This window comes from Schistocerca nitens, chromosome 8 (assembly GCF_023898315.1).
Source record: "Schistocerca nitens isolate TAMUIC-IGC-003100 chromosome 8, iqSchNite1.1, whole genome shotgun sequence".
Classification (NCBI taxonomy): Eukaryota; Metazoa; Arthropoda; class Insecta; order Orthoptera; family Acrididae; genus Schistocerca; species Schistocerca nitens.
Genome location: NC_064621.1, coordinates 24523212 through 24549566, shown reverse-complemented (window position 1 = coordinate 24549566; position 26355 = coordinate 24523212). Strand labels below are relative to the sequence as shown.

The window sequence follows — 26355 nt, the reverse complement described above, 5'->3', positions numbered from 1 at the left end:
AGAAAATACATCACAAGAACCAAGTATTTCACGTCGGCATTCTCCGGAGACTCCCAAAAGCAGCAGTTTCTGGTGCCTACTTTAATAGCACCATTCGCACTATTCATTTGCGAGAGCATTTCTTAAATACCGCACCCATTTATAATTTGTTTTATCCTTGACCGCTTTTTTCGAAAGGGCCACGGTGGGAGGGGCTTTTACAAAATTCATTTGCCTCCTGTGAGGATCGAACTCACGACCTCTGGTTTACTAGACCAGCGCTCTGCCACTGAGCTAAGGAGGCGCCTCCTAGCGCGCTTTTCGGGTACTTTGTTCTTATGGACTAGTGAATCGGAGATCTTCAGCTGGAAACGCACCGCATTAGCGACCATTATTTGCATTTAGTTAGCACAGCTGCTGCTTTCCTACACATCTCACACGATATCGATGTACACCTAAAATTCCAAAACAACACATTTATTTCATTTCAGAGTTACTTTCAGCTTCAAATACCATTCCTCTGATATTCATACGAAGCTAGGCATCGTCGTAACCCGTTACGTTCATTACGCAAGGCTCACGAGAGGGGCGCAGGTTGCATCCGCGTAGACACAAAATTTTGCACCGCCCAGCGTGGGGCTCGAACCCACGACGCTGAGATTAAGAGTCTCATGCTCTACCGACTGAGCTAGCCGGGCTCCACACAATGCTTTACGAGCCATACAATACTGATGGGACCTGCGACCATCTATGGAAGATCCTTTTGACTACAGCTTATTTCCTGCTGCCACAAATGAGCTACAATCCTATTCAATGAAAAATTGTCTCCGAAAGGCATCAAATCTGCTTCAAATGATACGTGGCTATCAGCACCATTATTCAACACACATGCTCGACTGTGCGCAGACGCCTGTGGCGTAGCTCTTGGGCCCTGAATCAGACGCAGTAGTTCCAACAAAAACTCTCCTGAACGGCTCTGTGCCGAAAATTTCGCTACACATCACCCTTGTCTTGCTTGAGCTTCAGGTAGACGCCGGTTTGCAGCCAGGAAGCGGACAGCAGCAACTTTCAACTAGTTTTGTAGTACTCAAACAGCACAGTAAAACAGCATGCATCTTTTGCAGAACTGGAAAAACTCGACCGTGACAGGATTCGAACCTGCAATCTTCGGATCCGAAGTCCGACGCCTTATCCATTAGGCCACACGGTCACTGGCGCAATACGCTTCCCCAAACACACCTCATTATCGCCATTTGTGCACTTCCCGGAATGAATTTACCATCTTTGACGCAATTCTCCAATTTCAGTACTAAAAATGCGACGCTACTTCTTGCTGTGTCCCATCGCAAGTTACATTCAAGCCCTTATGACGCTCATCAAACAAGAGCGTGCAAATCAGCTTCAATCGCTTAGTGCCATCTCAGTCGGTTGCAGAAGGTACCTCACCCTATGAGATACAATGGCGAGTTGCCGCTATTACCAAAGCGGCGGCGGCGGCGCCGACGACGACGACGACGACGACGACAACCGCGAGGGTCTCTATCAGGGGTAGAAAATACATCACAAGAACCAAGTATTTCACGTCGGCATTCTCCGGAGACTCCCAAAAGCAGCAGTTTCTGGTGCCTACTTTAATAGCACCATTCGCACTATTCATTTGCGAGAGCATTTCTTAAATACCGCACCCATTTATAATTTGTTTTATCCTTGACCGCTTTTTTCGAAAGGGCCACGGCGGGAGGGGCTTTTACAAAATTCATTTGCCTCCTGTGAGGATCGAACTCACGACCTCTGGTTTACTAGACCAGCGCTCTGCCACTGAGCTAAGGAGGCGCCTCCTAGCGCGCTTTTCGGGTACTTTGTTCTTATGGACTAGTGAATCGGAGATCTTCAGCTGGAAACGCACCGCATTAGCGACCATTATTTGCATTTAGTTAGCACAGCTGCTGCTTTCCTACACATCTCACACGATATCGATGTACACCTAAAATTCCAAAACAACACATTTATTTCATTTCAGAGTTACTTTCAGCTTCAAATACCATTCCTCTGATATTCATACGAAGCTAGGCATCGTCGTACCCCGTTACGTTCATTACGCAAGGCTCACGAGAGGGGCGCAGGTTGCATCCGCGTAGACACAACATTTTGCACCGCCCAGCGTGGGGCTCGAACCCACGACGCTGAGATTAAGAGTCTCATGCTCTACCGACTGAGCTAGCCGGGCTCCACACAATGCTTTACGAGCCATACAATACTGATGGGACCTGCGACCATCTATGGAAGATCCTTTTGACTACAGCTTATTTCCTGCTGCCACAAATGAGCTACAATCCTATTCAATGAAAAATTGTCTCCGAAAGGCATCAAATCTGCTTCAAATGATACGTGGCTATCAGCACCATTATTCAACACACATGCTCGACTGTGCGCAGACGCCTGTGGCGTAGCTCTTGGGCCCTGAATCAGACGCAGTAGTTCCAACAAAAACTCTCCTGAACGGCTCTGTGCCGAAAATTTCGCTACACATCACCCTTGTCTTGCTTGAGCTTCACGTAGACGCCGGTTTGCAGCCAGGAAGCGGACAGCAGCAACTTTCAACTAGTTTTGTAGTACTCAAACAGCACAGTAAAACAGCATGCATCTTTTGCAGAACTGGAAAAACTCGACCGTGACAGGATTCGAACCTGCAACCTTCGGATGCGAAGTCCGACGCCTTATCCATTAGGCCACACGGTCACTGGCACAATACGCTTCCCCAAACACAGCTCATTATCGCCATTTGTGCACTTGCCGGAATGAATTTACCATCTTTGACGCAATTCTCCAATTTCAGTACTAAAAATGCGACTCTACTTCTTGCTGTGTCCCATCGCAAGTTACATTCAAGCCCTTATGACGCTCATCAAACAAGAGCGTGCAAATCAGCTTCAATCGCTTAGTGCCATCTCAGTCGGTTGCAGAAGGTACCTCACCCTATGAGATACAATGGCGAGTTGCCGCTATTACCAAAGCGGCGGCGGCGCCGACGACGACGACGACGACGACGACGACGACGACGACGACGACGACGACAACCGCGAGGGTCTCTATCAGGGGTAGAAAATACATCACAAGAACCAAGTATTTCACGTCGGCATTCTCCGGAGACTCCCAAAAGCAGCAGTTTCTGGTGCCTACTTTAATAGCACCATTTGCACTATTCATTTGCGAGAGCATTTCTTAAATACCGCACCCATTTATAATTTGTTTTATCCTTGACCGCTTTTTTCGAAAGGGCCACGGTGGGAGGGGCTTTTACAAAATTCATTTGCCTCCTGTGAGGATCGAACTCACGACCTCTGGTTTACTAGACCAGCGCTCTGCCACTGAGCTAAGGAGGCGCCTCCTAGCGCGCTTTTCGGGTACTTTGTTCTTATGGACTAGTGAATCGGAGATCTTCAGCTGGAAACGCACCGCATTAGCGACCATTATTTGCATTTAGTTAGCACAGCTGCTGCTTTCCTACACATCTCACACGATATCGATGTACACCTAAAATTCCAAAACAACACATTTATTTCATTTCAGAGTTACTTTCAGCTTCAAATACCATTCCTCTGATATTCATACGAAGCTAGGCATCGTCGTAACCCGTTACGTTCATTACGCAAGGCTCACGAGAGGGGCGCAGGTTGCATCCGCGTAGACACAGAATTTTGCACCGCCCAGCGTGGGGCTCGAACCCACGACCCTGAGATTAAGAGTCTCATGCTCTACCGACTGAGCTAGCCGGGCTCCACACAATGCTTTACGAGCCATACAATACTGATGGGACCTGCGACCATCTATGGAAGATCCTTTTGACTACAGCTTATTTCCTGCTGCCACAAATGAGCTACAATCCTATTCAATGAAAAATTGTCTCCGAAAGGCATCAAATCTGCTTCAAATGATACGTGGCTATCAGCACCATTATTCAACACACATGCTCGACTGTGCGCAGACGCCTGTGGCGTAGCTCTTGGGCCCTGAATCAGACGCAGTAGTTCCAACAAAAACTCTCCTGAACGGCTCTGTGCCGAAAATTTCGCTACACATCACCCTTGTCTTGCTTGAGCTTCAGGTAGACGCCGGTTTGCAGCCAGGAAGCGGACAGCAGCAACTTTCAACTAGTTTTGTAGTACTCAAACAGCACAGTAAAACAGCATGCATCTTTTGCAGAACTGGAAAAACTCGACCGTGACAGGATTCGAACCTGCAATCTTCGGATCCGAAGTCCGACGCCTTATCCATTAGGCCACACGGTCACTGGCGCAATACGCTTCCCCAAACACACCTCATTATCGCCATTTGTGCACTTCCCGGAATGAATTTACCATCTTTGACGCAATTCTCCAATTTCAGTACTAAAAATGCGACGCTACTTCTTGCTGTGTCCCATCGCAAGTTACATTCAAGCCCTTATGACGCTCATCAAACAAGAGCGTGCAAATCAGCTTCAATCGCTTAGTGCCATCTCAGTCGGTTGCAGAAGGTACCTCACCCTATGAGATACAATGGCGAGTTGCCGCTATTACCAAAGCGGCGGCGGCGGCGCCGACGACGACGACGACGACGACGACAACCGCGAGGGTCTCTATCAGGGGTAGAAAATACATCACAAGAACCAAGTATTTCACGTCGGCATTCTCCGGAGACTCCCAAAAGCAGCAGTTTCTGGTGCCTACTTTAATAGCACCATTCGCACTATTCATTTGCGAGAGCATTTCTTAAATACCGCACCCATTTATAATTTGTTTTATCCTTGACCGCTTTTTTCGAAAGGGCCACGGCGGGAGGGGCTTTTACAAAATTCATTTGCCTCCTGTGAGGATCGAACTCACGACCTCTGGTTTACTAGACCAGCGCTCTGCCACTGAGCTAAGGAGGCGCCTCCTAGCGCGCTTTTCGGGTACTTTGTTCTTATGGACTAGTGAATCGGAGATCTTCAGCTGGAAACGCACCGCATTAGCGACCATTATTTGCATTTAGTTAGCACAGCTGCTGCTTTCCTACACATCTCACACGATATCGATGTACACCTAAAATTCCAAAACAACACATTTATTTCATTTCAGAGTTACTTTCAGCTTCAAATACCATTCCTCTGATATTCATACGAAGCTAGGCATCGTCGTACCCCGTTACGTTCATTACGCAAGGCTCACGAGAGGGGCGCAGGTTGCATCCGCGTAGACACAACATTTTGCACCGCCCAGCGTGGGGCTCGAACCCACGACGCTGAGATTAAGAGTCTCATGCTCTACCGACTGAGCTAGCCGGGCTCCACACAATGCTTTACGAGCCATACAATACTGATGGGACCTGCGACCATCTATGGAAGATCCTTTTGACTACAGCTTATTTCCTGCTGCCACAAATGAGCTACAATCCTATTCAATGAAAAATTGTCTCCGAAAGGCATCAAATCTGCTTCAAATGATACGTGGCTATCAGCACCATTATTCAACACACATGCTCGACTGTGCGCAGACGCCTGTGGCGTAGCTCTTGGGCCCTGAATCAGACGCAGTAGTTCCAACAAAAACTCTCCTGAACGGCTCTGTGCCGAAAATTTCGCTACACATCACCCTTGTCTTGCTTGAGCTTCACGTAGACGCCGGTTTGCAGCCAGGAAGCGGACAGCAGCAACTTTCAACTAGTTTTGTAGTACTCAAACAGCACAGTAAAACAGCATGCATCTTTTGCAGAACTGGAAAAACTCGACCGTGACAGGATTCGAACCTGCAACCTTCGGATGCGAAGTCCGACGCCTTATCCATTAGGCCACACGGTCACTGGCACAATACGCTTCCCCAAACACAGCTCATTATCGCCATTTGTGCACTTGCCGGAATGAATTTACCATCTTTGACGCAATTCTCCAATTTCAGTACTAAAAATGCGACTCTACTTCTTGCTGTGTCCCATCGCAAGTTACATTCAAGCCCTTATGACGCTCATCAAACAAGAGCGTGCAAATCAGCTTCAATCGCTTAGTGCCATCTCAGTCGGTTGCAGAAGGTACCTCACCCTATGAGATACAATGGCGAGTTGCCGCTATTACCAAAGCGGCGGCGGCGCCGACGACGACGACGACGACGACGACGACGACGACAACCGCGAGGGTCTCTATCAGGGGTAGAAAATACATCACAAGAACCAAGTATTTCACGTCGGCATTCTCCGGAGACTCCCAAAAGCAGCAGTTTCTGGTGCCTACTTTAATAGCACCATTTGCACTATTCATTTGCGAGAGCATTTCTTAAATACCGCACCCATTTATAATTTGTTTTATCCTTGACCGCTTTTTTCGAAAGGGCCACGGTGGGAGGGGCTTTTACAAAATTCATTTGCCTCCTGTGAGGATCGAACTCACGACCTCTGGTTTACTAGACCAGCGCTCTGCCACTGAGCTAAGGAGGCGCCTCCTAGCGCGCTTTTCGGGTACTTTGTTCTTATGGACTAGTGAATCGGAGATCTTCAGCTGGAAACGCACCGCATTAGCGACCATTATTTGCATTTAGTTAGCACAGCTGCTGCTTTCCTACACATCTCACACGATATCGATGTACACCTAAAATTCCAAAACAACACATTTATTTCATTTCAGAGTTACTTTCAGCTTCAAATACCATTCCTCTGATATTCATACGAAGCTAGGCATCGTCGTAACCCGTTACGTTCATTACGCAAGGCTCACGAGAGGGGCGCAGGTTGCATCCGCGTAGACACAGAATTTTGCACCGCCCAGCGTGGGGCTCGAACCCACGACCCTGAGATTAAGAGTCTCATGCTCTACCGACTGAGCTAGCCGGGCTCCACACAATGCTTTACGAGCCATACAATACTGATGGGACCTGCGACCATCTATGGAAGATCCTTTTGACTACAGCTTATTTCCTGCTGCCACAAATGAGCTACAATCCTATTCAATGAAAAATTGTCTCCGAAAGGCATCAAATCTGCTTCAAATGATACGTGGCTATCAGCACCATTATTCAACACACATGCTCGACTGTGCGCAGACGCCTGTGGCGTAGCTCTTGGGCCCTGAATCAGACGCAGTAGTTCCAACAAAAACTCTCCTGAACGGCTCTGTGCCGAAAATTTCGCTACACATCACCCTTGTCTTGCTTGAGCTTCAGGTAGACGCCGGTTTGCAGCCAGGAAGCGGACAGCAGCAACTTTCAACTAGTTTTGTAGTACTCAAACAGCACAGTAAAACAGCATGCATCTTTTGCAGAACTGGAAAAACTCGACCGTGACAGGATTCGAACCTGCAATCTTCGGATCCGAAGTCCGACGCCTTATCCATTAGGCCACACGGTCACTGGCGCAATACGCTTCCCCAAACACACCTCATTATCGCCATTTGTGCACTTCCCGGAATGAATTTACCATCTTTGACGCAATTCTCCAATTTCAGTACTAAAAATGCGACGCTACTTCTTGCTGTGTCCCATCGCAAGTTACATTCAAGCCCTTATGACGCTCATCAAACAAGAGCGTGCAAATCAGCTTCAATCGCTTAGTGCCATCTCAGTCGGTTGCAGAAGGTACCTCACCCTATGAGATACAATGGCGAGTTGCCGCTATTACCAAAGCGGCGGCGGCGGCGCCGACGACGACGACGACGACGACAACCGCGAGGGTCTCTATCAGGGGTAGAAAATACATCACAAGAACCAAGTATTTCACGTCGGCATTCTCCGGAGACTCCCAAAAGCAGCAGTTTCTGGTGCCTACTTTAATAGCACCATTCGCACTATTCATTTGCGAGAGCATTTCTTAAATACCGCACCCATTTATAATTTGTTTTATCCTTGACCGCTTTTTTCGAAAGGGCCACGGCGGGAGGGGCTTTTACAAAATTCATTTGCCTCCTGTGAGGATCGAACTCACGACCTCTGGTTTACTAGACCAGCGCTCTGCCACTGAGCTAAGGAGGCGCCTCCTAGCGCGCTTTTCGGGTACTTTGTTCTTATGGACTAGTGAATCGGAGATCTTCAGCTGGAAACGCACCGCATTAGCGACCATTATTTGCATTTAGTTAGCACAGCTGCTGCTTTCCTACACATCTCACACGATATCGATGTACACCTAAAATTCCAAAACAACACATTTATTTCATTTCAGAGTTACTTTCAGCTTCAAATACCATTCCTCTGATATTCATACGAAGCTAGGCATCGTCGTACCCCGTTACGTTCATTACGCAAGGCTCACGAGAGGGGCGCAGGTTGCATCCGCGTAGACACAACATTTTGCACCGCCCAGCGTGGGGCTCGAACCCACGACGCTGAGATTAAGAGTCTCATGCTCTACCGACTGAGCTAGCCGGGCTCCACACAATGCTTTACGAGCCATACAATACTGATGGGACCTGCGACCATCTATGGAAGATCCTTTTGACTACAGCTTATTTCCTGCTGCCACAAATGAGCTACAATCCTATTCAATGAAAAATTGTCTCCGAAAGGCATCAAATCTGCTTCAAATGATACGTGGCTATCAGCACCATTATTCAACACACATGCTCGACTGTGCGCAGACGCCTGTGGCGTAGCTCTTGGGCCCTGAATCAGACGCAGTAGTTCCAACAAAAACTCTCCTGAACGGCTCTGTGCCGAAAATTTCGCTACACATCACCCTTGTCTTGCTTGAGCTTCACGTAGACGCCGGTTTGCAGCCAGGAAGCGGACAGCAGCAACTTTCAACTAGTTTTGTAGTACTCAAACAGCACAGTAAAACAGCATGCATCTTTTGCAGAACTGGAAAAACTCGACCGTGACAGGATTCGAACCTGCAACCTTCGGATGCGAAGTCCGACGCCTTATCCATTAGGCCACACGGTCACTGGCACAATACGCTTCCCCAAACACAGCTCATTATCGCCATTTGTGCACTTGCCGGAATGAATTTACCATCTTTGACGCAATTCTCCAATTTCAGTACTAAAAATGCGACTCTACTTCTTGCTGTGTCCCATCGCAAGTTACATTCAAGCCCTTATGACGCTCATCAAACAAGAGCGTGCAAATCAGCTTCAATCGCTTAGTGCCATCTCAGTCGGTTGCAGAAGGTACCTCACCCTATGAGATACAATGGCGAGTTGCCGCTATTACCAAAGCGGCGGCGGCGCCGACGACGACGACGACGACGACGACAACCGCGAGGGTCTCTATCAGGGGTAGAAAATACATCACAAGAACCAAGTATTTCACGTCGGCATTCTCCGGAGACTCCCAAAAGCAGCAGTTTCTGGTGCCTACTTTAATAGCACCATTTGCACTATTCATTTGCGAGAGCATTTCTTAAATACCGCACCCATTTATAATTTGTTTTATCCTTGACCGCTTTTTTCGAAAGGGCCACGGTGGGAGGGGCTTTTACAAAATTCATTTGCCTCCTGTGAGGATCGAACTCACGACCTCTGGTTTACTAGACCAGCGCTCTGCCACTGAGCTAAGGAGGCGCCTCCTAGCGCGCTTTTCGGGTACTTTGTTCTTATGGACTAGTGAATCGGAGATCTTCAGCTGGAAACGCACCGCATTAGCGACCATTATTTGCATTTAGTTAGCACAGCTGCTGCTTTCCTACACATCTCACACGATATCGATGTACACCTAAAATTCCAAAACAACACATTTATTTCATTTCAGAGTTACTTTCAGCTTCAAATACCATTCCTCTGATATTCATACGAAGCTAGGCATCGTCGTAACCCGTTACGTTCATTACGCAAGGCTCACGAGAGGGGCGCAGGTTGCATCCGCGTAGACACAGAATTTTGCACCGCCCAGCGTGGGGCTCGAACCCACGACCCTGAGATTAAGAGTCTCATGCTCTACCGACTGAGCTAGCCGGGCTCCACACAATGCTTTACGAGCCATACAATACTGATGGGACCTGCGACCATCTATGGAAGATCCTTTTGACTACAGCTTATTTCCTGCTGCCACAAATGAGCTACAATCCTATTCAATGAAAAATTGTCTCCGAAAGGCATCAAATCTGCTTCAAATGATACGTGGCTATCAGCACCATTATTCAACACACATGCTCGACTGTGCGCAGACGCCTGTGGCGTAGCTCTTGGGCCCTGAATCAGACGCAGTAGTTCCAACAAAAACTCTCCTGAACGGCTCTGTGCCGAAAATTTCGCTACACATCACCCTTGTCTTGCTTGAGCTTCAGGTAGACGCCGGTTTGCAGCCAGGAAGCGGACAGCAGCAACTTTCAACTAGTTTTGTAGTACTCAAACAGCACAGTAAAACAGCATGCATCTTTTGCAGAACTGGAAAAACTCGACCGTGACAGGATTCGAACCTGCAATCTTCGGATCCGAAGTCCGACGCCTTATCCATTAGGCCACACGGTCACTGGCGCAATACGCTTCCCCAAACACACCTCATTATCGCCATTTGTGCACTTCCCGGAATGAATTTACCATCTTTGACGCAATTCTCCAATTTCAGTACTAAAAATGCGACGCTACTTCTTGCTGTGTCCCATCGCAAGTTACATTCAAGCCCTTATGACGCTCATCAAACAAGAGCGTGCAAATCAGCTTCAATCGCTTAGTGCCATCTCAGTCGGTTGCAGAAGGTACCTCACCCTATGAGATACAATGGCGAGTTGCCGCTATTACCAAAGCGGCGGCGGCGGCGCCGACGACGACAACCGCGAGGGTCTCTATCAGGGGTAGAAAATACATCACAAGAACCAAGTATTTCACGTCGGCATTCTCCGGAGACTCCCAAAAGCAGCAGTTTCTGGTGCCTACTTTAATAGCACCATTCGCACTATTCATTTGCGAGAGCATTTCTTAAATACCGCACCCATTTATAATTTGTTTTATCCTTGACCGCTTTTTTCGAAAGGGCCACGGTGGGAGGGGCTTTTACAAAATTCATTTGCCTCCTGTGAGGATCGAACTCACGACCTCTGGTTTACTAGACCAGCGCTCTGCCACTGAGCTAAGGAGGCGCCTCCTAGCGCGCTTTTCGGGTACTTTGTTCTTATGGACTAGTGAATCGGAGATCTTCAGCTGGAAACGCACCGCATTAGCGACCATTATTTGCATTTAGTTAGCACAGCTGCTGCTTTCCTACACATCTCACACGATATCGATGTACACCTAAAATTCCAAAACAACACATTTATTTCATTTCAGAGTTACTTTCAGCTTCAAATACCATTCCTCTGATATTCATACGAAGCTAGGCATCGTCGTAACCCGTTACGTTCATTACGCAAGGCTCACGAGAGGGGCGCAGGTTGCATCCGCGTAGACACAAAATTTTGCACCGCCCAGCGTGGGGCTCGAACCCACGACCCTGAGATTAAGAGTCTCATGCTCTACCGACTGAGCTAGCCGGGCTCCACACAATGCTTTACGAGCCATACAATACTGATGGGACCTGCGACCATCTATGGAAGATCCTTTTGACTACAGCTTATTTCCTGCTGCCACAAATGAGCTACAATCCTATTCAATGAAAAATTGTCTCCGAAAGGCATCAAATCTGCTTCAAATGATACGTGGCTATCAGCACCATTATTCAACACACATGCTCGACTGTGCGCAGACGCCTGTGGCGTAGCTCTTGGGCCCTGAATCAGACGCAGTAGTTCCAACAAAAACTCTCCTGAACGGCTCTGTGCCGAAAATTTCGCTACACATCACCCTTGTCTTGCTGGAGCTTCAGGTAGACGCCGGTTTGCAGCCAGGAAGCGGACAGCAGCAACTTTCAACTAGTTTTGTAGTACTCAAACAGCACAGTAAAACAGCATGCATCTTTTGCAGAACTGGAAAAACTCGACCGTGACAGGATTCGAACCTGCAATCTTCGGATCCGAAGTCCGACGCCTTATCCATTAGGCCACACGGTCACTGGCGCAATACGCTTCCCCAAACACACCTCATTATCGCCATTTGTGCACTTCCCGGAATGAATTTACCATCTTTGACGCAATTCTCCAATTTCAGTACTAAAAATGCGACGCTACTTCTTGCTGTGTCCCATCGCAAGTTACATTCAAGCCCTTATGACGCTCATCAAACAAGAGCGTGCAAATCAGCTTCAATCGCTTAGTGCCATCTCAGTCGGTTGCAGAAGGTACCTCACCCTATGAGATACAATGGCGAGTTGCCGCTATTACCAAAGCGGCGGCGGCGGCGCCGACGACGACGACGACGACGACGACAACCGCGAGGGTCTCTATCAGGGGTAGAAAATACATCACAAGAACCAAGTATTTCACGTCGGCATTCTCCGGAGACTCCCAAAAGCAGCAGTTTCTGGTGCCTACTTTAATAGCACCATTCGCACTATTCATTTGCGAGAGCATTTCTTAAATACCGCACCCATTTATAATTTGTTTTATCCTTGACCGCTTTTTTCGAAAGGGCCACGGCGGGAGGGGCTTTTACAAAATTCATTTGCCTCCTGTGAGGATCGAACTCACGACCTCTGGTTTACTAGACCAGCGCTCTGCCACTGAGCTAAGGAGGCGCCTCCTAGCGCGCTTTTCGGGTACTTTGTTCTTATGGACTAGTGAATCGGAGATCTTCAGCTGGAAACGCACCGCATTAGCGACCATTATTTGCATTTAGTTAGCACAGCTGCTGCTTTCCTACACATCTCACACGATATCGATGTACACCTAAAATTCCAAAACAACACATTTATTTCATTTCAGAGTTACTTTCAGCTTCAAATACCATTCCTCTGATATTCATACGAAGCTAGGCATCGTCGTACCCCGTTACGTTCATTACGCAAGGCTCACGAGAGGGGCGCAGGTTGCATCCGCGTAGACACAAAATTTTGCACCGCCCAGCGTGGGGCTCGAACCCACGACGCTGAGATTAAGAGTCTCATGCTCTACCGACTGAGCTAGCCGGGCTCCACACAATGCTTTACGAGCCATACAATACTGATGGGACCTGCGACCATCTATGGAAGATCCTTTTGACTACAGCTTATTTCCTGCTGCCACAAATGAGCTACAATCCTATTCAATGAAAAATTGTCTCCGAAAGGCATCAAATCTGCTTCAAATGATACGTGGCTATCAGCACCATTATTCAACACACATGCTCGACTGTGCGCAGACGCCTGTGGCGTAGCTCTTGGGCCCTGAATCAGACGCAGTAGTTCCAACAAAAACTCTCCTGAACGGCTCTGTGCCGAAAATTTCGCTACACATCACCCTTGTCTTGCTTGAGCTTCAGGTAGACGCCGGTTTGCAGCCAGGAAGCGGACAGCAGCAACTTTCAACTAGTTTTGTAGTACTCAAACAGCACAGTAAAACAGCATGCATCTTTTGCAGAACTGGAAAAACTCGACCGTGACAGGATTCGAACCTGCAATCTTCGGATCCGAAGTCCGACGCCTTATCCATTAGGCCACACGGTCACTGGCGCAATACGCTTCCCCAAACACACCTCATTATCGCCATTTGTGCACTTCCCGGAATGAATTTACCATCTTTGACGCAATTCTCCAATTTCAGTACTAAAAATGCGACGCTACTTCTTGCTGTGTCCCATCGCAAGTTACATTCAAGCCCTTATGACGCTCATCAAACAAGAGCGTGCAAATCAGCTTCAATCGCTTAGTGCCATCTCAGTCGGTTGCAGAAGGTACCTCACCCTATGAGATACAATGGCGAGTTGCCGCTATTACCAAAGCGGCGGCGGCGGCGCCGACGACGACGACGACGACGACAACCGCGAGGGTCTCTATCAGGGGTAGAAAATACATCACAAGAACCAAGTATTTCACGTCGGCATTCTCCGGAGACTCCCAAAAGCAGCAGTTTCTGGTGCCTACTTTAATAGCACCATTCGCACTATTCATTTGCGAGAGCATTTCTTAAATACCGCACCCATTTATAATTTGTTTTATCCTTGACCGCTTTTTTCGAAAGGGCCACGGCGGGAGGGGCTTTTACAAAATTCATTTGCCTCCTGTGAGGATCGAACTCACGACCTCTGGTTTACTAGACCAGCGCTCTGCCACTGAGCTAAGGAGGCGCCTCCTAGCGCGCTTTTCGGGTACTTTGTTCTTATGGACTAGTGAATCGGAGATCTTCAGCTGGAAACGCACCGCATTAGCGACCATTATTTGCATTTAGTTAGCACAGCTGCTGCTTTCCTACACATCTCACACGATATCGATGTACACCTAAAATTCCAAAACAACACATTTATTTCATTTCAGAGTTACTTTCAGCTTCAAATACCATTCCTCTGATATTCATACGAAGCTAGGCATCGTCGTACCCCGTTACGTTCATTACGCAAGGCTCACGAGAGGGGCGCAGGTTGCATCCGCGTAGACACAAAATTTTGCACCGCCCAGCGTGGGGCTCGAACCCACGACGCTGAGATTAAGAGTCTCATGCTCTACCGACTGAGCTAGCCGGGCTCCACACAATGCTTTACGAGCCATACAATACTGATGGGACCTGCGACCATCTATGGAAGATCCTTTTGACTACAGCTTATTTCCTGCTGCCACAAATGAGCTACAATCCTATTCAATGAAAAATTGTCTCCGAAAGGCATCAAATCTGCTTCAAATGATACGTGGCTATCAGCACCATTATTCAACACACATGCTCGACTGTGCGCAGACGCCTGTGGCGTAGCTCTTGGGCCCTGAATCAGACGCAGTAGTTCCAACAAAAACTCTCCTGAACGGCTCTGTGCCGAAAATTTCGCTACACATCACCCTTGTCTTGCTTGAGCTTCAGGTAGACGCCGGTTTGCAGCCAGGAAGCGGACAGCAGCAACTTTCAACTAGTTTTGTAGTACTCAAACAGCACAGTAAAACAGCATGCATCTTTTGCAGAACTGGAAAAACTCGACCGTGACAGGATTCGAACCTGCAATCTTCGGATCCGAAGTCCGACGCCTTATCCATTAGGCCACACGGTCACTGGCGCAATACGCTTCCCCAAACACACCTCATTATCGCCATTTGTGCACTTCCCGGAATGAATTTACCATCTTTGACGCAATTCTCCAATTTCAGTACTAAAAATGCGACGCTACTTCTTGCTGTGTCCCATCGCAAGTTACATTCAAGCCCTTATGACGCTCATCAAACAAGAGCGTGCAAATCAGCTTCAATCGCTTAGTGCCATCTCAGTCGGTTGCAGAAGGTACCTCACCCTATGAGATACAATGGCGAGTTGCCGCTATTACCAAAGCGGCGGCGGCGGCGCCGACGACGACGACGACGACGACAACCGCGAGGGTCTCTATCAGGGGTAGAAAATACATCACAAGAACCAAGTATTTCACGTCGGCATTCTCCGGAGACTCCCAAAAGCAGCAGTTTCTGGTGCCTACTTTAATAGCACCATTCGCACTATTCATTTGCGAGAGCATTTCTTAAATACCGCACCCATTTATAATTTGTTTTATCCTTGACCGCTTTTTTCGAAAGGGCCACGGCGGGAGGGGCTTTTACAAAATTCATTTGCCTCCTGTGAGGATCGAACTCACGACCTCTGGTTTACTAGACCAGCGCTCTGCCACTGAGCTAAGGAGGCGCCTCCTAGCGCGCTTTTCGGGTACTTTGTTCTTATGGACTAGTGAATCGGAGATCTTCAGCTGGAAACGCACCGCATTAGCGACCATTATTTGCATTTAGTTAGCACAGCTGCTGCTTTCCTACACATCTCACACGATATCGATGTACACCTAAAATTCCAAAACAACACATTTATTTCATTTCAGAGTTACTTTCAGCTTCAAATACCATTCCTCTGATATTCATACGAAGCTAGGCATCGTCGTACCCCGTTACGTTCATTACGCAAGGCTCACGAGAGGGGCGCAGGTTGCATCCGCGTAGACACAAAATTTTGCACCGCCCAGCGTGGGGCTCGAACCCACGACGCTGAGATTAAGAGTCTCATGCTCTACCGACTGAGCTAGCCGGGCTCCACACAATGCTTTACGAGCCATACAATACTGATGGGACCTGCGACCATCTATGGAAGATCCTTTTGACTACAGCTTATTTCCTGCTGCCACAAATGAGCTACAATCCTATTCAATGAAAAATTGTCTCCGAAAGGCATCAAATCTGCTTCAAATGATACGTGGCTATCAGCACCATTATTCAACACACATGCTCGACTGTGCGCAGACGCCTGTGGCGTAGCTCTTGGGCCCTGAATCAGACGCAGTAGTTCCAACAAAAACTCTCCTGAACGGCTCTGTGCCGAAAATTTCGCTACACATCACCCTTGTCTTGCTTGAGCTTCAGGTAGACGCCGGTTTGCAGCCAGGAAGCGGACAGCAGCAACTTTCAACTAGTTTTGTAGTACTCAAACAGCACAGTAAAACAGCATGCATCTTTTGCAGAACTGGAAAAACTCGACCGTGACAGGATTCGAACCTGCAATCTTCGGATCCGAAGTCCGACGCCTTATCCATTAGGCCACACGGTCACTGGCGCAATACGCTTCCCCAAACACACCTCATTATCGCCATTTGTGCACTTCCCGGAATGAATTTACCATCTTTGACGCAATTCTCCAATTTCAGTACTAAAAATGCGACGCTACTTCTTGCTGTGTCCCATCGCAAGTTACATTCAAGCCCTTATGACGCTCATCAAACAAGAGCGTGCAAATCAGCTTCAATCGCTTAGTGCCATCTCAGTCGGTTGCAGAAGGTACCTCACCCTATGAGATACAATGGCGAGTTGCCGCTATTACCAAAGCGGCGGCGGCGGCGCCGCCGACGACGACGACAACCGCGAGGGTCTCTATCAGGGGTAGAAAATACATCACAAGAACCAAGTATTTCACGTCGGCATTCTCCGGAGACTCCCAAAAGCAGCAGTTTCTGGTGCCTACTTTAATAGCACCATTCGCACTATTCATTTGCGAGAGCATTTCTTAAATACCGCACCCATTTATAATTTGTTTTATCCTTGACCGCTTTTTTCGAAAGGGCCACGGTGGGAGGGGCTTTTACAAAATTCATTTGCCTCCTGTGAGGATCGAACTCACGACCTCTGGTTTACTAGACCAGCGCTCTGCCACTGAGCTAAGGAGGCGCCTCCTAGCGCGCTTTTCGGGTACTTTGTTCTTATGGACTAGTGAATCGGAGATCTTCAGCTGGAAACGCACCGCATTAGCGACCATTATTTGCATTTAGTTAGCACAGCTGCTGCTTTCCTACACATCTCACACGATATCGATGTACACCTAAAATTCCAAAACAACACATTTATTTCATTTCAGAGTTACTTTCAGCTTCAAATACCATTCCTCTGATATTCATACGAAGCTAGGCATCGTCGTAACCCGTTACGTTCATTACGCAAGGCTCACGAGAGGGGCGCAGGTTGCATCCGCGTAGACACAAAATTTTGCACCGCCCAGCGTGGGGCTCGAACCCACGACCCTGAGATTAAGAGTCTCATGCTCTACCGACTGAGCTAGCCGGGCTCCACACAATGCTTTACGAGCCATACAATACTGATGGGACCTGCGACCATCTATGGAAGATCCTTTTGACTACAGCTTATTTCCTGCTGCCACAAATGAGCTACAATCCTATTCAATGAAAAATTGTCTCCGAAAGGCATCAAATCTGCTTCAAATGATACGTGGCTATCAGCACCATTATTCAACACACATGCTCGACTGTGCGCAGACGCCTGTGGCGTAGCTCTTGGGCCCTGAATCAGACGCAGTAGTTCCAACAAAAACTCTCCTGAACGGCTCTGTGCCGAAAATTTCGCTACACATCACCCTTGTCTTGCTTGAGCTTCAGGTAGACGCCGGTTTGCAGCCAGGAAGCGGACAGCAGCAACTTTCAACTAGTTTTGTAGTACTCAAACAGCACAGTAAAACAGCATGCATCTTTTGCAGAACTGGAAAAACTCGACCGTGACAGGATTCGAACCTGCAATCTTCGGATCCGAAGTCCGACGCCTTATCCATTAGGCCACACGGTCACTGGCGCAATACGCTTCCCCAAACACACCTCATTATCGCCATTTGTGCACTTCCCGGAATGAATTTACCATCTTTGACGCAATTCTCCAATTTCAGTACTAAAAATGCGACGCTACTTCTTGCTGTGTCCCATCGCAAGTTACATTCAAGCCCTTATGACGCTCATCAAACAAGAGCGTGCAAATCAGCTTCAATCGCTTAGTGCCATCTCAGTCGGTTGCAGAAGGTACCTCACCCTATGAGATACAATGGCGAGTTGCCGCTATTACCAAAGCGGCGGCGGCGGCGCCGACGACGACGACGACGACGACGACGACAACCGCGAGGGTCTCTATCAGGGGTAGAAAATACATCACAAGAACCAAGTATTTCACGTCGGCATTCTCCGGAGACTCCCAAAAGCAGCAGTTTCTGGTGCCTACTTTAATAGCACCATTCGCACTATTCATTTGCGAGAGCATTTCTTAAATACCGCACCCATTTATAATTTGTTTTATCCTTGACCGCTTTTTTCGAAAGGGCCACGGTGGGAGGGGCTTTTACAAAATTCATTTGCCTCCTGTGAGGATCGAACTCACGACCTCTGGTTTACTAGACCAGCGCTCTGCCACTGAGCTAAGGAGGCGCCTCCTAGCGCGCTTTTCGGGTACTTTGTTCTTATGGACTAGTGAATCGGAGATCTTCAGCTGGAAACGCACCGCATTAGCGACCATTATTTGCATTTAGTTAGCACAGCTGCTGCTTTCCTACACATCTCACACGATATCGATGTACACCTAAAATTCCAAAACAACACATTTATTTCATTTCAGAGTTACTTTCAGCTTCAAATACCATTCCTCTGATATTCATACGAAGCTAGGCATCGTCGTAACCCGTTACGTTCATTACGCAAGGCTCACGAGAGGGGCGCAGGTTGCATCCGCGTAGACACAAAATTTTGCACCGCCCAGCGTGGGGCTCGAACCCACGACGCTGAGATTAAGAGTCTCATGCTCTACCGACTGAGCTAGCCGGGCTCCACACAATGCTTTACGAGCCATACAATACTGATGGGACCTGCGACCATCTATGGAAGATCCTTTTGACTACAGCTTATTTCCTGCTGCCACAAATGAGCTACAATCCTATTCAATGAAAAATTGTCTCCGAAAGGCATCAAATCTGCTTCAAATGATACGTGGCTATCAGCACCATTATTCAACACACATGCTCGACTGTGCGCAGACGCCTGTGGCGTAGCTCTTGGGCCCTGAATCAGACGCAGTAGTTCCAACAAAAACTCTCCTGAACGGCTCTGTGCCGAAAATTTCGCTACACATCACCCTTGTCTTGCTTGAGCTTCAGGTAGACGCCGGTTTGCAGCCAGGAAGCGGACAGCAGCAACTTTCAACTAGTTTTGTAGTACTCAAACAGCACAGTAAAACAGCATGCATCTTTTGCAGAACTGGAAAAACTCGACCGTGACAGGATTCGAACCTGCAATCTTCGGATCCGAAGTCCGACGCCTTATCCATTAGGCCACACGGTCACTCGCGCAATACGCTTCCCCAAACACACCTCATTATCACCATTTGTGCACTTCCCGGAATGAATTTACCATCTTTGACGCAATTCTCCAATTTCAGTACTAAAAATGCGACGCTACTTCTTGCTGTGTCCCATCGCAAGTTACATTCAAGCCCTTATGACGCTCATCAAACAAGAGCGTGCAAATCAGCTTCAATCGCTTAGTGCCATCTCAGTCGGTTGCAGAAGGTACCTCACCCTATGAGATACAATGGCGAGTTGCCGCTATTACCAAAGCGGCGGCGGCGGCGCCGACGACGACGACGACGACGACGACAACCGCGAGGGTCTCTATCAGGGGTAGAAAATACATCACAAGAACCAAGTATTTCACGTCGGCATTCTCCGGAGACTCCCAAAAGCAGCAGTTTCTGGTGCCTACTTTAATAGCACCATTCGCACTATTCATTTGCGAGAGCATTTCTTAAATACCGCACCCATTTATAATTTGTTTTATCCTTGACCGCTTTTTTCGAAAGGGCCACGGCGGGAGGGGCTTTTACAAAATTCATTTGCCTCCTGTGAGGATCGAACTCACGACCTCTGGTTTACTAGACCAGCGCTCTGCCACTGAGCTAAGGAGGCGCCTCCTAGCGCGCTTTTCGGGTACTTTGTTCTTATGGACTAGTGAATCGGAGATCTTCAGCTGGAAACGCACCGCATTAGCGACCATTATTTGCATTTAGTTAGCACAGCTGCTGCTTTCCTACACATCTCACACGATATCGATGTACACCTAAAATTCCAAAACAACACATTTATTTCATTTCAGAGTTACTTTCAGCTTCAAATACCATTCCTCTGATATTCATACGAAGCTAGGCATCGTCGTACCCCGTTACGTTCATTACGCAAGGCTCACGAGAGGGGCGCAGGTTGCATCCGCGTAGACACAAAATTTTGCACCGCCCAGCGTGGGGCTCGAACCCACGACGCTGAGATTAAGAGTCTCATGCTCTACCGACTGAGCTAGCCGGGCTCCACACAATGCTTTACGAGCCATACAATACTGATGGGACCTGCGACCATCTATGGAAGATCCTTTTGACTACAGCTTATTTCCTGCTGCCACAAATGAGCTACAATCCTATTCAATGAAAAATTGTCTCCGAAAGGCATCAAATCTGCTTCAAATGATACGTGGCTATCAGCACCATTATTCAACACACATGCTCGACTGTGCGCAGACGCCTGTGGCGTAGCTCTTGGGCCCTGAATCAGACGCAGTAGTTCCAACAAAAACTCTCCTGAACGGCTCTGTGCCGAAAATTTCGCTACACATCACCCTTGTCTTGCTTGAGCTTCAGGTAGACGCCGGTTTGCAGCCAGGAAGCGGACAGCAGCAACTTTCAACTAGTTTTGTAGTACTCAAACAGCACAGTAAAACAGCATGCATCTTTTGCAGAACTGGAAAAACTCGACCGTGACAGGATTCGAACCTGCAATCTTCGGATCCGAAGTCCGACGCCTTATCCATTAGGCCACACGGTCACTGGCGCAATACGCTTCCCCAAACACACCTCATTATCGCCATTTGTGCACTTCCCGGAATGAATTTACCATCTTTGACGCAATTCTCCAATTTCAGTACTAAAAATGCGACGCTACTTCTTGCTGTGTCCCATCGCAAGTTACATTCAAGCCCTTATGACGCTCATCAAACAAGAGCGTGCAAATCAGCTTCAATCGCTTAGTGCCATCTCAGTCGGTTGCAGAAGGTACCTCACCCTATGAGATACAATGGCGAGTTGCCGCTATTACCAAAGCGGCGGCGGCGGCGCCGACGACGACGACGACGACGACGACAACCGCGAGGGTCTCTATCAGGGGTAGAAAATACATCACAAGAACCAAGTATTTCACGTCGGCATTCTCCGGAGACTCCCAAAAGCAGCAGTTTCTGGTGCCTACTTTAATAGCACCATTCGCACTATTCATTTGCGAGAGCATTTCTTAAATACCGCACCCATTTATAATTTGTTTTATCCTTGACCGCTTTTTTCGAAAGGGCCACGGCGGGAGGGGCTTTTACAAAATTCATTTGCCTCCTGTGAGGATCGAACTCACGACCTCTGGTTTACTAGACCAGCGCTCTGCCACTGAGCTAAGGAGGCGCCTCCTAGCGCGCTTTTCGGGTACTTTGTTCTTATGGACTAGTGAATCGGAGATCTTCAGCTGGAAACGCACCGCATTAGCGACCATTATTTGCATTTAGTTAGCACAGCTGCTGCTTTCCTACACATCTCACACGATATCGATGTACACCTAAAATTCCAAAACAACACATTTATTTCATTTCAGAGTTACTTTCAGCTTCAAATACCATTCCTCTGATATTCATACGAAGCTAGGCATCGTCGTACCCCGTTACGTTCATTACGCAAGGCTCACGAGAGGGGCGCAGGTTGCATCCGCGTAGACACAAAATTTTGCACCGCCCAGCGTGGGGCTCGAACCCACGACGCTGAGATTAAGAGTCTCATGCTCTACCGACTGAGCTAGCCGGGCTCCACACAATGCTTTACGAGCCATACAATACTGATGGGACCTGCGACCATCTATGGAAGATCCTTTTGACTACAGCTTATTTCCTGCTGCCACAAATGAGCTACAATCCTATTCAATGAAAAATTGTCTCCGAAAGGCATCAAATCTGCTTCAAATGATACGTGGCTATCAGCACCATTATTCAACACACATGCTCGACTGTGCGCAGACGCCTGTGGCGTAGCTCTTGGGCCCTGAATCAGACGCAGTAGTTCCAACAAAAACTCTCCTGAACGGCTCTGTGCCGAAAATTTCGCTACACATCACCCTTGTCTTGCTTGAGCTTCAGGTAGACGCCGGTTTGCAGCCAGGAAGCGGACAGCAGCAACTTTCAACTAGTTTTGTAGTACTCAAACAGCACAGTAAAACAGCATGCATCTTTTGCAGAACTGGAAAAACTCGACCGTGACAGGATTCGAACCTGCAATCTTCGGATCCGAAGTCCGACGCCTTATCCATTAGGCCACACGGTCACTGGCGCAATACGCTTCCCCAAACACACCTCATTATCGCCATTTGTGCACTTCCCGGAATGAATTTACCATCTTTGACGCAATTCTCCAATTTCAGTACTAAAAATGCGACGCTACTTCTTGCTGTGTCCCATCGCAAGTTACATTCAAGCCCTTATGACGCTCATCAAACAAGAGCGTGCAAATCAGCTTCAATCGCTTAGTGCCATCTCAGTCGGTTGCAGAAGGTACCTCACCCTATGAGATACAATGGCGAGTTGCCGCTATTACCAAAGCGGCGGCGGCGGCGCCGACGACGACGACGACGACGACGACGACGACAACCGCGAGGGTCTCTATCAGGGGTAGAAAATACATCACAAGAACCAAGTATTTCACGTCGGCATTCTCCGGAGACTCCCAAAAGCAGCAGTTTCTGGTGCCTACTTTAATAGCACCATTCGCACTATTCATTTGCGAGAGCATTTCTTAAATACCGCACCCATTTATAATTTGTTTTATCCTTGACCGCTTTTTTCGAAAGGGCCACGGCGGGAGGGGCTTTTACAAAATTCATTTGCCTCCTGTGAGGATCGAACTCACGACCTCTGGTTTACTAGACCAGCGCTCTGCCACTGAGCTAAGGAGGCGCCTCCTACCGCGCTTTTCGGGTACTTTGTTCTTATGGACTAGTGAATCGGAGATCTTCAGCTGGAAACGCACCGCATTAGCGACCATTATTTGCATTTAGTTAGCACAGCTGCTGCTTTCCTACACATCTCACACGATATCGATGTACACCTAAAATTCCAAAACAACACATTTATTTCATTTCAGAGTTACTTTCAGCTTCAAATACCATTCCTCTGATATTCATACGAAGCTAGGCATCGTCGTACCCCGTTACGTTCATTACGCAAGGCTCACGAGAGGGGCGCAGGTTGCATCCGCGTAGACACAACATTTTGCACCGCCCAGCGTGGGGCTCGAACCCACGACGCTGAGATTAAGAGTCTCATGCTCTACCGACTGAGCTAGCCGGGCTCCACACAATGCTTTACGAGCCATACAATACTGATGGGACCTGCGACCATCTATGGAAGATCCTTTTGACTACAGCTTATTTCCTGCTGCCACAAATGAGCTACAATCCTATTCAATGAAAAATTGTCTCCGAAAGGCATCAAATCTGCTTCAAATGATACGTGGCTATCAGCACCATTATTCAACACACATGCTCGACTGTGCGCAGACGCCTGTGGCGTAGCTCTTGGGCCCTGAATCAGACGCAGTAGTTCCAACAAAAACTCTCCTGAACGGCTCTGTGCCGAAAATTTCGCTACACATCACCCTTGTCTTGCTTGAGCTTCAGGTAGACGCCGGTTTGCAGCCAGGAAGCGGACAGCAGCAACTTTCAACTAGTTTTGTAGTACTCAAACAGCACAGTAAAACAGCATGCATCTTTTGCAGAACTGGAAAAACTCGACCGTGACAGGATTCGAACCTGCAATCTTCGGATCCGAAGTCCGACGCCTTATCCATTAGGCCACACGGTCACTGGCGCAATACGCTTCCCCAAACACACCTCATTATCGCCATTTGTGCACTTCCCGGAATGAATTTACCATCTTTGACGCAATTCTCCAATTTCAGTACTAAAAATGCGACGCTACTTCTTGCTGTGTCCCATCGCAAGTTACATTCAAGCCCTTATGACGCTCATCAAACAAGAGCGTGCAAATCAGCTTCAATCGCTTAGTGCCATCTCAGTCGGTTGCAGAAGGTACCTCACCCTATGAGATACAATGGCGAGTTGCCGCTATTACCAAAGCGGCGGCGGCGGCGCCGACGACGACGACGACGACGACGACGACAACCGCGAGGGTCTCTATCAGGGGTAGAAAATACATCACAAGAACCAAGTATTTCACGTCGGCATTCTCCGGAGACTCCCAAAAGCAGCAGTTTCTGGTGCCTACTTTAATAGCACCATTCGCACTATTCATTTGCGAGAGCATTTCTTAAATACCGCACCCATTTATAATTTGTTTTATCCTTGACCGCTTTTTTCGAAAGGGCCACGGTGGGAGGGGCTTTTACAAAATTCATTTGCCTCCTGTGAGGATCGAACTCACGACCTCTGGTTTACTAGACCAGCGCTCTGCCACTGAGCTAAGGAGGCGCCTCCTAGCGCGCTTTTCGGGTACTTTGTTCTTATGGACTAGTGAATCGGAGATCTTCAGCTGGAAACGCACCGCATTAGCGACCATTATTTGCATTTAGTTAGCACAGCTGCTGCTTTCCTACACATCTCACACGATATCGATGTACACCTAAAATTCCAAAACAACACATTTATTTCATTTCAGAGTTACTTTCAGCTTCAAATACCATTCCTCTGATATTCATACGAAGCTAGGCATCGTCGTACCCCGTTACGTTCATTACGCAAGGCTCACGAGAGGGGCGCAGGTTGCATCCGCGTAGACACAACATTTTGCACCGCCCAGCGTGGGGCTCGAACCCACGACGCTGAGATTAAGAGTCTCATGCTCTACCGACTGAGCTAGCCGGGCTCCACACAATGCTTTACGAGCCATACAATACTGATGGGACCTGCGACCATCTATGGAAGATCCTTTTGACTACAGCTTATTTCCTGCTGCCACAAATGAGCTACAATCCTATTCAATGAAAAATTGTCTCCGAAAGGCATCAAATCTGCTTCAAATGATACGTGGCTATCAGCACCATTATTCAACACACATGCTCGACTGTGCGCAGACGCCTGTGGCGTAGCTCTTGGGCCCTGAATCAGACGCAGTAGTTCCAACAAAAACTCTCCTGAACGGCTCTGTGCCGAAAATTTCGCTACACATCACCCTTGTCTTGCTTGAGCTTCACGTAGACGCCGGTTTGCAGCCAGGAAGCGGACAGCAGCAACTTTCAACTAGTTTTGTAGTACTCAAACAGCACAGTAAAACAGCATGCATCTTTTGCAGAACTGGAAAAACTCGACCGTGACAGGATTCGAACCTGCAACCTTCGGATGCGAAGTCCGACGCCTTATCCATTAGGCCACACGGTCACTGGCACAATACGCTTCCCCAAACACAGCTCATTATCGCCATTTGTGCACTTCCCGGAATGAATTTACCATCTTTGACGCAATTCTCCAATTTCAGTACTAAAAATGCGACTCTACTTCTTGCTGTGTCCCATCGCAAGTTACATTCAAGCCCTTATGACGCTCATCAAACAAGAGCGTGCAAATCAGCTTCAATCGCTTAGTGCCATCTCAGTCGGTTGCAGAAGGTACCTCACCCTATGAGATACAATGGCGAGTTGCCGCTATTACCAAAGCGGCGGCGGCGCCGCCGCCGCCGACGACGACGACGACGACGACAACCGCGAGGGTCTCTATCAGGGGTAGAAAATACATCACAAGAACCAAGTATTTCACGTCGGCATTCTCCGGAGACTCCCAAAAGCAGCAGTTTCTGGTGCCTACTTTAATAGCACCATTTGCACTATTCATTTGCGAGAGCATTTCTTAAATACCGCACCCATTTATAATTTGTTTTATCCTTGACCGCTTTTTTCGAAAGGGCCACGGTGGGAGGGGCTTTTACAAAATTCATTTGCCTCCTGTGAGGATCGAACTCACGACCTCTGGTTTACTAGACCAGCGCTCTGCCACTGAGCTAAGGAGGCGCCTCCTAGCGCGCTTTTCGGGTACTTTGTTCTTATGGACTAGTGAATCGGAGATCTTCAGCTGGAAACGCAC

At 48.1% G+C, this 26355-nt stretch overlaps 52 non-coding genes across 52 annotated transcripts; all 52 read right to left on the bottom strand.

The window, feature by feature from the left end:
- Positions 1–211: 211 nt before the first annotated feature.
- Trnat-agu (transfer RNA threonine (anticodon AGU)) lies at positions 212–283 on the bottom strand. The gene has a single exon. It is a non-coding gene; the product is annotated as a tRNA-Thr (tRNA).
- A 321-nt stretch (positions 284–604) lies between these two features.
- On the bottom strand, positions 605–677 carry Trnak-cuu (transfer RNA lysine (anticodon CUU)). Its single transcript has one exon. It is a non-coding gene; the product is annotated as a tRNA-Lys (tRNA).
- A 439-nt stretch (positions 678–1116) lies between these two features.
- On the bottom strand, positions 1117–1189 carry Trnar-ucg (transfer RNA arginine (anticodon UCG)). Its single transcript has one exon. It is a non-coding gene; the product is annotated as a tRNA-Arg (tRNA).
- A 551-nt stretch (positions 1190–1740) lies between these two features.
- On the bottom strand, positions 1741–1812 carry Trnat-agu (transfer RNA threonine (anticodon AGU)). The gene has a single exon. It is a non-coding gene; the product is annotated as a tRNA-Thr (tRNA).
- Positions 1813–2133: 321 nt separating this feature from the next.
- Positions 2134–2206, bottom strand: Trnak-cuu (transfer RNA lysine (anticodon CUU)). The gene has a single exon. It is a non-coding gene; the product is annotated as a tRNA-Lys (tRNA).
- Positions 2207–2645: 439 nt separating this feature from the next.
- On the bottom strand, positions 2646–2718 carry Trnar-ucg (transfer RNA arginine (anticodon UCG)). The gene has a single exon. It is a non-coding gene; the product is annotated as a tRNA-Arg (tRNA).
- A 572-nt stretch (positions 2719–3290) lies between these two features.
- Trnat-agu (transfer RNA threonine (anticodon AGU)) lies at positions 3291–3362 on the bottom strand. The gene has a single exon. It is a non-coding gene; the product is annotated as a tRNA-Thr (tRNA).
- A 321-nt stretch (positions 3363–3683) lies between these two features.
- Trnak-cuu (transfer RNA lysine (anticodon CUU)) lies at positions 3684–3756 on the bottom strand. Its single transcript has one exon. It is a non-coding gene; the product is annotated as a tRNA-Lys (tRNA).
- A 439-nt stretch (positions 3757–4195) lies between these two features.
- Trnar-ucg (transfer RNA arginine (anticodon UCG)) lies at positions 4196–4268 on the bottom strand. Its single transcript has one exon. It is a non-coding gene; the product is annotated as a tRNA-Arg (tRNA).
- Positions 4269–4819: 551 nt separating this feature from the next.
- Positions 4820–4891, bottom strand: Trnat-agu (transfer RNA threonine (anticodon AGU)). The gene has a single exon. It is a non-coding gene; the product is annotated as a tRNA-Thr (tRNA).
- A 321-nt stretch (positions 4892–5212) lies between these two features.
- On the bottom strand, positions 5213–5285 carry Trnak-cuu (transfer RNA lysine (anticodon CUU)). Its single transcript has one exon. It is a non-coding gene; the product is annotated as a tRNA-Lys (tRNA).
- Positions 5286–5724: 439 nt separating this feature from the next.
- Positions 5725–5797, bottom strand: Trnar-ucg (transfer RNA arginine (anticodon UCG)). The gene has a single exon. It is a non-coding gene; the product is annotated as a tRNA-Arg (tRNA).
- A 557-nt stretch (positions 5798–6354) lies between these two features.
- Trnat-agu (transfer RNA threonine (anticodon AGU)) lies at positions 6355–6426 on the bottom strand. Its single transcript has one exon. It is a non-coding gene; the product is annotated as a tRNA-Thr (tRNA).
- Positions 6427–6747: 321 nt separating this feature from the next.
- On the bottom strand, positions 6748–6820 carry Trnak-cuu (transfer RNA lysine (anticodon CUU)). The gene has a single exon. It is a non-coding gene; the product is annotated as a tRNA-Lys (tRNA).
- Positions 6821–7259: 439 nt separating this feature from the next.
- Trnar-ucg (transfer RNA arginine (anticodon UCG)) lies at positions 7260–7332 on the bottom strand. The gene has a single exon. It is a non-coding gene; the product is annotated as a tRNA-Arg (tRNA).
- A 548-nt stretch (positions 7333–7880) lies between these two features.
- On the bottom strand, positions 7881–7952 carry Trnat-agu (transfer RNA threonine (anticodon AGU)). The gene has a single exon. It is a non-coding gene; the product is annotated as a tRNA-Thr (tRNA).
- Positions 7953–8273: 321 nt separating this feature from the next.
- Trnak-cuu (transfer RNA lysine (anticodon CUU)) lies at positions 8274–8346 on the bottom strand. Its single transcript has one exon. It is a non-coding gene; the product is annotated as a tRNA-Lys (tRNA).
- Positions 8347–8785: 439 nt separating this feature from the next.
- Trnar-ucg (transfer RNA arginine (anticodon UCG)) lies at positions 8786–8858 on the bottom strand. Its single transcript has one exon. It is a non-coding gene; the product is annotated as a tRNA-Arg (tRNA).
- Positions 8859–9406: 548 nt separating this feature from the next.
- Positions 9407–9478, bottom strand: Trnat-agu (transfer RNA threonine (anticodon AGU)). Its single transcript has one exon. It is a non-coding gene; the product is annotated as a tRNA-Thr (tRNA).
- A 321-nt stretch (positions 9479–9799) lies between these two features.
- Positions 9800–9872, bottom strand: Trnak-cuu (transfer RNA lysine (anticodon CUU)). Its single transcript has one exon. It is a non-coding gene; the product is annotated as a tRNA-Lys (tRNA).
- Positions 9873–10311: 439 nt separating this feature from the next.
- Trnar-ucg (transfer RNA arginine (anticodon UCG)) lies at positions 10312–10384 on the bottom strand. Its single transcript has one exon. It is a non-coding gene; the product is annotated as a tRNA-Arg (tRNA).
- A 536-nt stretch (positions 10385–10920) lies between these two features.
- Trnat-agu (transfer RNA threonine (anticodon AGU)) lies at positions 10921–10992 on the bottom strand. The gene has a single exon. It is a non-coding gene; the product is annotated as a tRNA-Thr (tRNA).
- Positions 10993–11313: 321 nt separating this feature from the next.
- On the bottom strand, positions 11314–11386 carry Trnak-cuu (transfer RNA lysine (anticodon CUU)). The gene has a single exon. It is a non-coding gene; the product is annotated as a tRNA-Lys (tRNA).
- Positions 11387–11825: 439 nt separating this feature from the next.
- Positions 11826–11898, bottom strand: Trnar-ucg (transfer RNA arginine (anticodon UCG)). The gene has a single exon. It is a non-coding gene; the product is annotated as a tRNA-Arg (tRNA).
- Positions 11899–12449: 551 nt separating this feature from the next.
- Trnat-agu (transfer RNA threonine (anticodon AGU)) lies at positions 12450–12521 on the bottom strand. The gene has a single exon. It is a non-coding gene; the product is annotated as a tRNA-Thr (tRNA).
- Positions 12522–12842: 321 nt separating this feature from the next.
- Trnak-cuu (transfer RNA lysine (anticodon CUU)) lies at positions 12843–12915 on the bottom strand. Its single transcript has one exon. It is a non-coding gene; the product is annotated as a tRNA-Lys (tRNA).
- A 439-nt stretch (positions 12916–13354) lies between these two features.
- Positions 13355–13427, bottom strand: Trnar-ucg (transfer RNA arginine (anticodon UCG)). Its single transcript has one exon. It is a non-coding gene; the product is annotated as a tRNA-Arg (tRNA).
- A 548-nt stretch (positions 13428–13975) lies between these two features.
- On the bottom strand, positions 13976–14047 carry Trnat-agu (transfer RNA threonine (anticodon AGU)). Its single transcript has one exon. It is a non-coding gene; the product is annotated as a tRNA-Thr (tRNA).
- Positions 14048–14368: 321 nt separating this feature from the next.
- On the bottom strand, positions 14369–14441 carry Trnak-cuu (transfer RNA lysine (anticodon CUU)). The gene has a single exon. It is a non-coding gene; the product is annotated as a tRNA-Lys (tRNA).
- Positions 14442–14880: 439 nt separating this feature from the next.
- On the bottom strand, positions 14881–14953 carry Trnar-ucg (transfer RNA arginine (anticodon UCG)). Its single transcript has one exon. It is a non-coding gene; the product is annotated as a tRNA-Arg (tRNA).
- Positions 14954–15501: 548 nt separating this feature from the next.
- Trnat-agu (transfer RNA threonine (anticodon AGU)) lies at positions 15502–15573 on the bottom strand. The gene has a single exon. It is a non-coding gene; the product is annotated as a tRNA-Thr (tRNA).
- Positions 15574–15894: 321 nt separating this feature from the next.
- Positions 15895–15967, bottom strand: Trnak-cuu (transfer RNA lysine (anticodon CUU)). The gene has a single exon. It is a non-coding gene; the product is annotated as a tRNA-Lys (tRNA).
- Positions 15968–16406: 439 nt separating this feature from the next.
- On the bottom strand, positions 16407–16479 carry Trnar-ucg (transfer RNA arginine (anticodon UCG)). The gene has a single exon. It is a non-coding gene; the product is annotated as a tRNA-Arg (tRNA).
- A 542-nt stretch (positions 16480–17021) lies between these two features.
- Trnat-agu (transfer RNA threonine (anticodon AGU)) lies at positions 17022–17093 on the bottom strand. The gene has a single exon. It is a non-coding gene; the product is annotated as a tRNA-Thr (tRNA).
- Positions 17094–17414: 321 nt separating this feature from the next.
- On the bottom strand, positions 17415–17487 carry Trnak-cuu (transfer RNA lysine (anticodon CUU)). The gene has a single exon. It is a non-coding gene; the product is annotated as a tRNA-Lys (tRNA).
- A 439-nt stretch (positions 17488–17926) lies between these two features.
- On the bottom strand, positions 17927–17999 carry Trnar-ucg (transfer RNA arginine (anticodon UCG)). The gene has a single exon. It is a non-coding gene; the product is annotated as a tRNA-Arg (tRNA).
- A 554-nt stretch (positions 18000–18553) lies between these two features.
- On the bottom strand, positions 18554–18625 carry Trnat-agu (transfer RNA threonine (anticodon AGU)). Its single transcript has one exon. It is a non-coding gene; the product is annotated as a tRNA-Thr (tRNA).
- Positions 18626–18946: 321 nt separating this feature from the next.
- Positions 18947–19019, bottom strand: Trnak-cuu (transfer RNA lysine (anticodon CUU)). The gene has a single exon. It is a non-coding gene; the product is annotated as a tRNA-Lys (tRNA).
- Positions 19020–19458: 439 nt separating this feature from the next.
- On the bottom strand, positions 19459–19531 carry Trnar-ucg (transfer RNA arginine (anticodon UCG)). Its single transcript has one exon. It is a non-coding gene; the product is annotated as a tRNA-Arg (tRNA).
- Positions 19532–20082: 551 nt separating this feature from the next.
- Positions 20083–20154, bottom strand: Trnat-agu (transfer RNA threonine (anticodon AGU)). The gene has a single exon. It is a non-coding gene; the product is annotated as a tRNA-Thr (tRNA).
- Positions 20155–20475: 321 nt separating this feature from the next.
- On the bottom strand, positions 20476–20548 carry Trnak-cuu (transfer RNA lysine (anticodon CUU)). Its single transcript has one exon. It is a non-coding gene; the product is annotated as a tRNA-Lys (tRNA).
- Positions 20549–20987: 439 nt separating this feature from the next.
- Positions 20988–21060, bottom strand: Trnar-ucg (transfer RNA arginine (anticodon UCG)). The gene has a single exon. It is a non-coding gene; the product is annotated as a tRNA-Arg (tRNA).
- Positions 21061–21611: 551 nt separating this feature from the next.
- Trnat-agu (transfer RNA threonine (anticodon AGU)) lies at positions 21612–21683 on the bottom strand. Its single transcript has one exon. It is a non-coding gene; the product is annotated as a tRNA-Thr (tRNA).
- A 321-nt stretch (positions 21684–22004) lies between these two features.
- Trnak-cuu (transfer RNA lysine (anticodon CUU)) lies at positions 22005–22077 on the bottom strand. The gene has a single exon. It is a non-coding gene; the product is annotated as a tRNA-Lys (tRNA).
- A 439-nt stretch (positions 22078–22516) lies between these two features.
- Trnar-ucg (transfer RNA arginine (anticodon UCG)) lies at positions 22517–22589 on the bottom strand. The gene has a single exon. It is a non-coding gene; the product is annotated as a tRNA-Arg (tRNA).
- A 557-nt stretch (positions 22590–23146) lies between these two features.
- On the bottom strand, positions 23147–23218 carry Trnat-agu (transfer RNA threonine (anticodon AGU)). The gene has a single exon. It is a non-coding gene; the product is annotated as a tRNA-Thr (tRNA).
- A 321-nt stretch (positions 23219–23539) lies between these two features.
- On the bottom strand, positions 23540–23612 carry Trnak-cuu (transfer RNA lysine (anticodon CUU)). The gene has a single exon. It is a non-coding gene; the product is annotated as a tRNA-Lys (tRNA).
- A 439-nt stretch (positions 23613–24051) lies between these two features.
- Trnar-ucg (transfer RNA arginine (anticodon UCG)) lies at positions 24052–24124 on the bottom strand. The gene has a single exon. It is a non-coding gene; the product is annotated as a tRNA-Arg (tRNA).
- A 554-nt stretch (positions 24125–24678) lies between these two features.
- Positions 24679–24750, bottom strand: Trnat-agu (transfer RNA threonine (anticodon AGU)). Its single transcript has one exon. It is a non-coding gene; the product is annotated as a tRNA-Thr (tRNA).
- A 321-nt stretch (positions 24751–25071) lies between these two features.
- Trnak-cuu (transfer RNA lysine (anticodon CUU)) lies at positions 25072–25144 on the bottom strand. Its single transcript has one exon. It is a non-coding gene; the product is annotated as a tRNA-Lys (tRNA).
- A 439-nt stretch (positions 25145–25583) lies between these two features.
- Trnar-ucg (transfer RNA arginine (anticodon UCG)) lies at positions 25584–25656 on the bottom strand. The gene has a single exon. It is a non-coding gene; the product is annotated as a tRNA-Arg (tRNA).
- A 554-nt stretch (positions 25657–26210) lies between these two features.
- On the bottom strand, positions 26211–26282 carry Trnat-agu (transfer RNA threonine (anticodon AGU)). Its single transcript has one exon. It is a non-coding gene; the product is annotated as a tRNA-Thr (tRNA).
- Between the last annotated feature and the right edge of the window lie 73 nt (positions 26283–26355).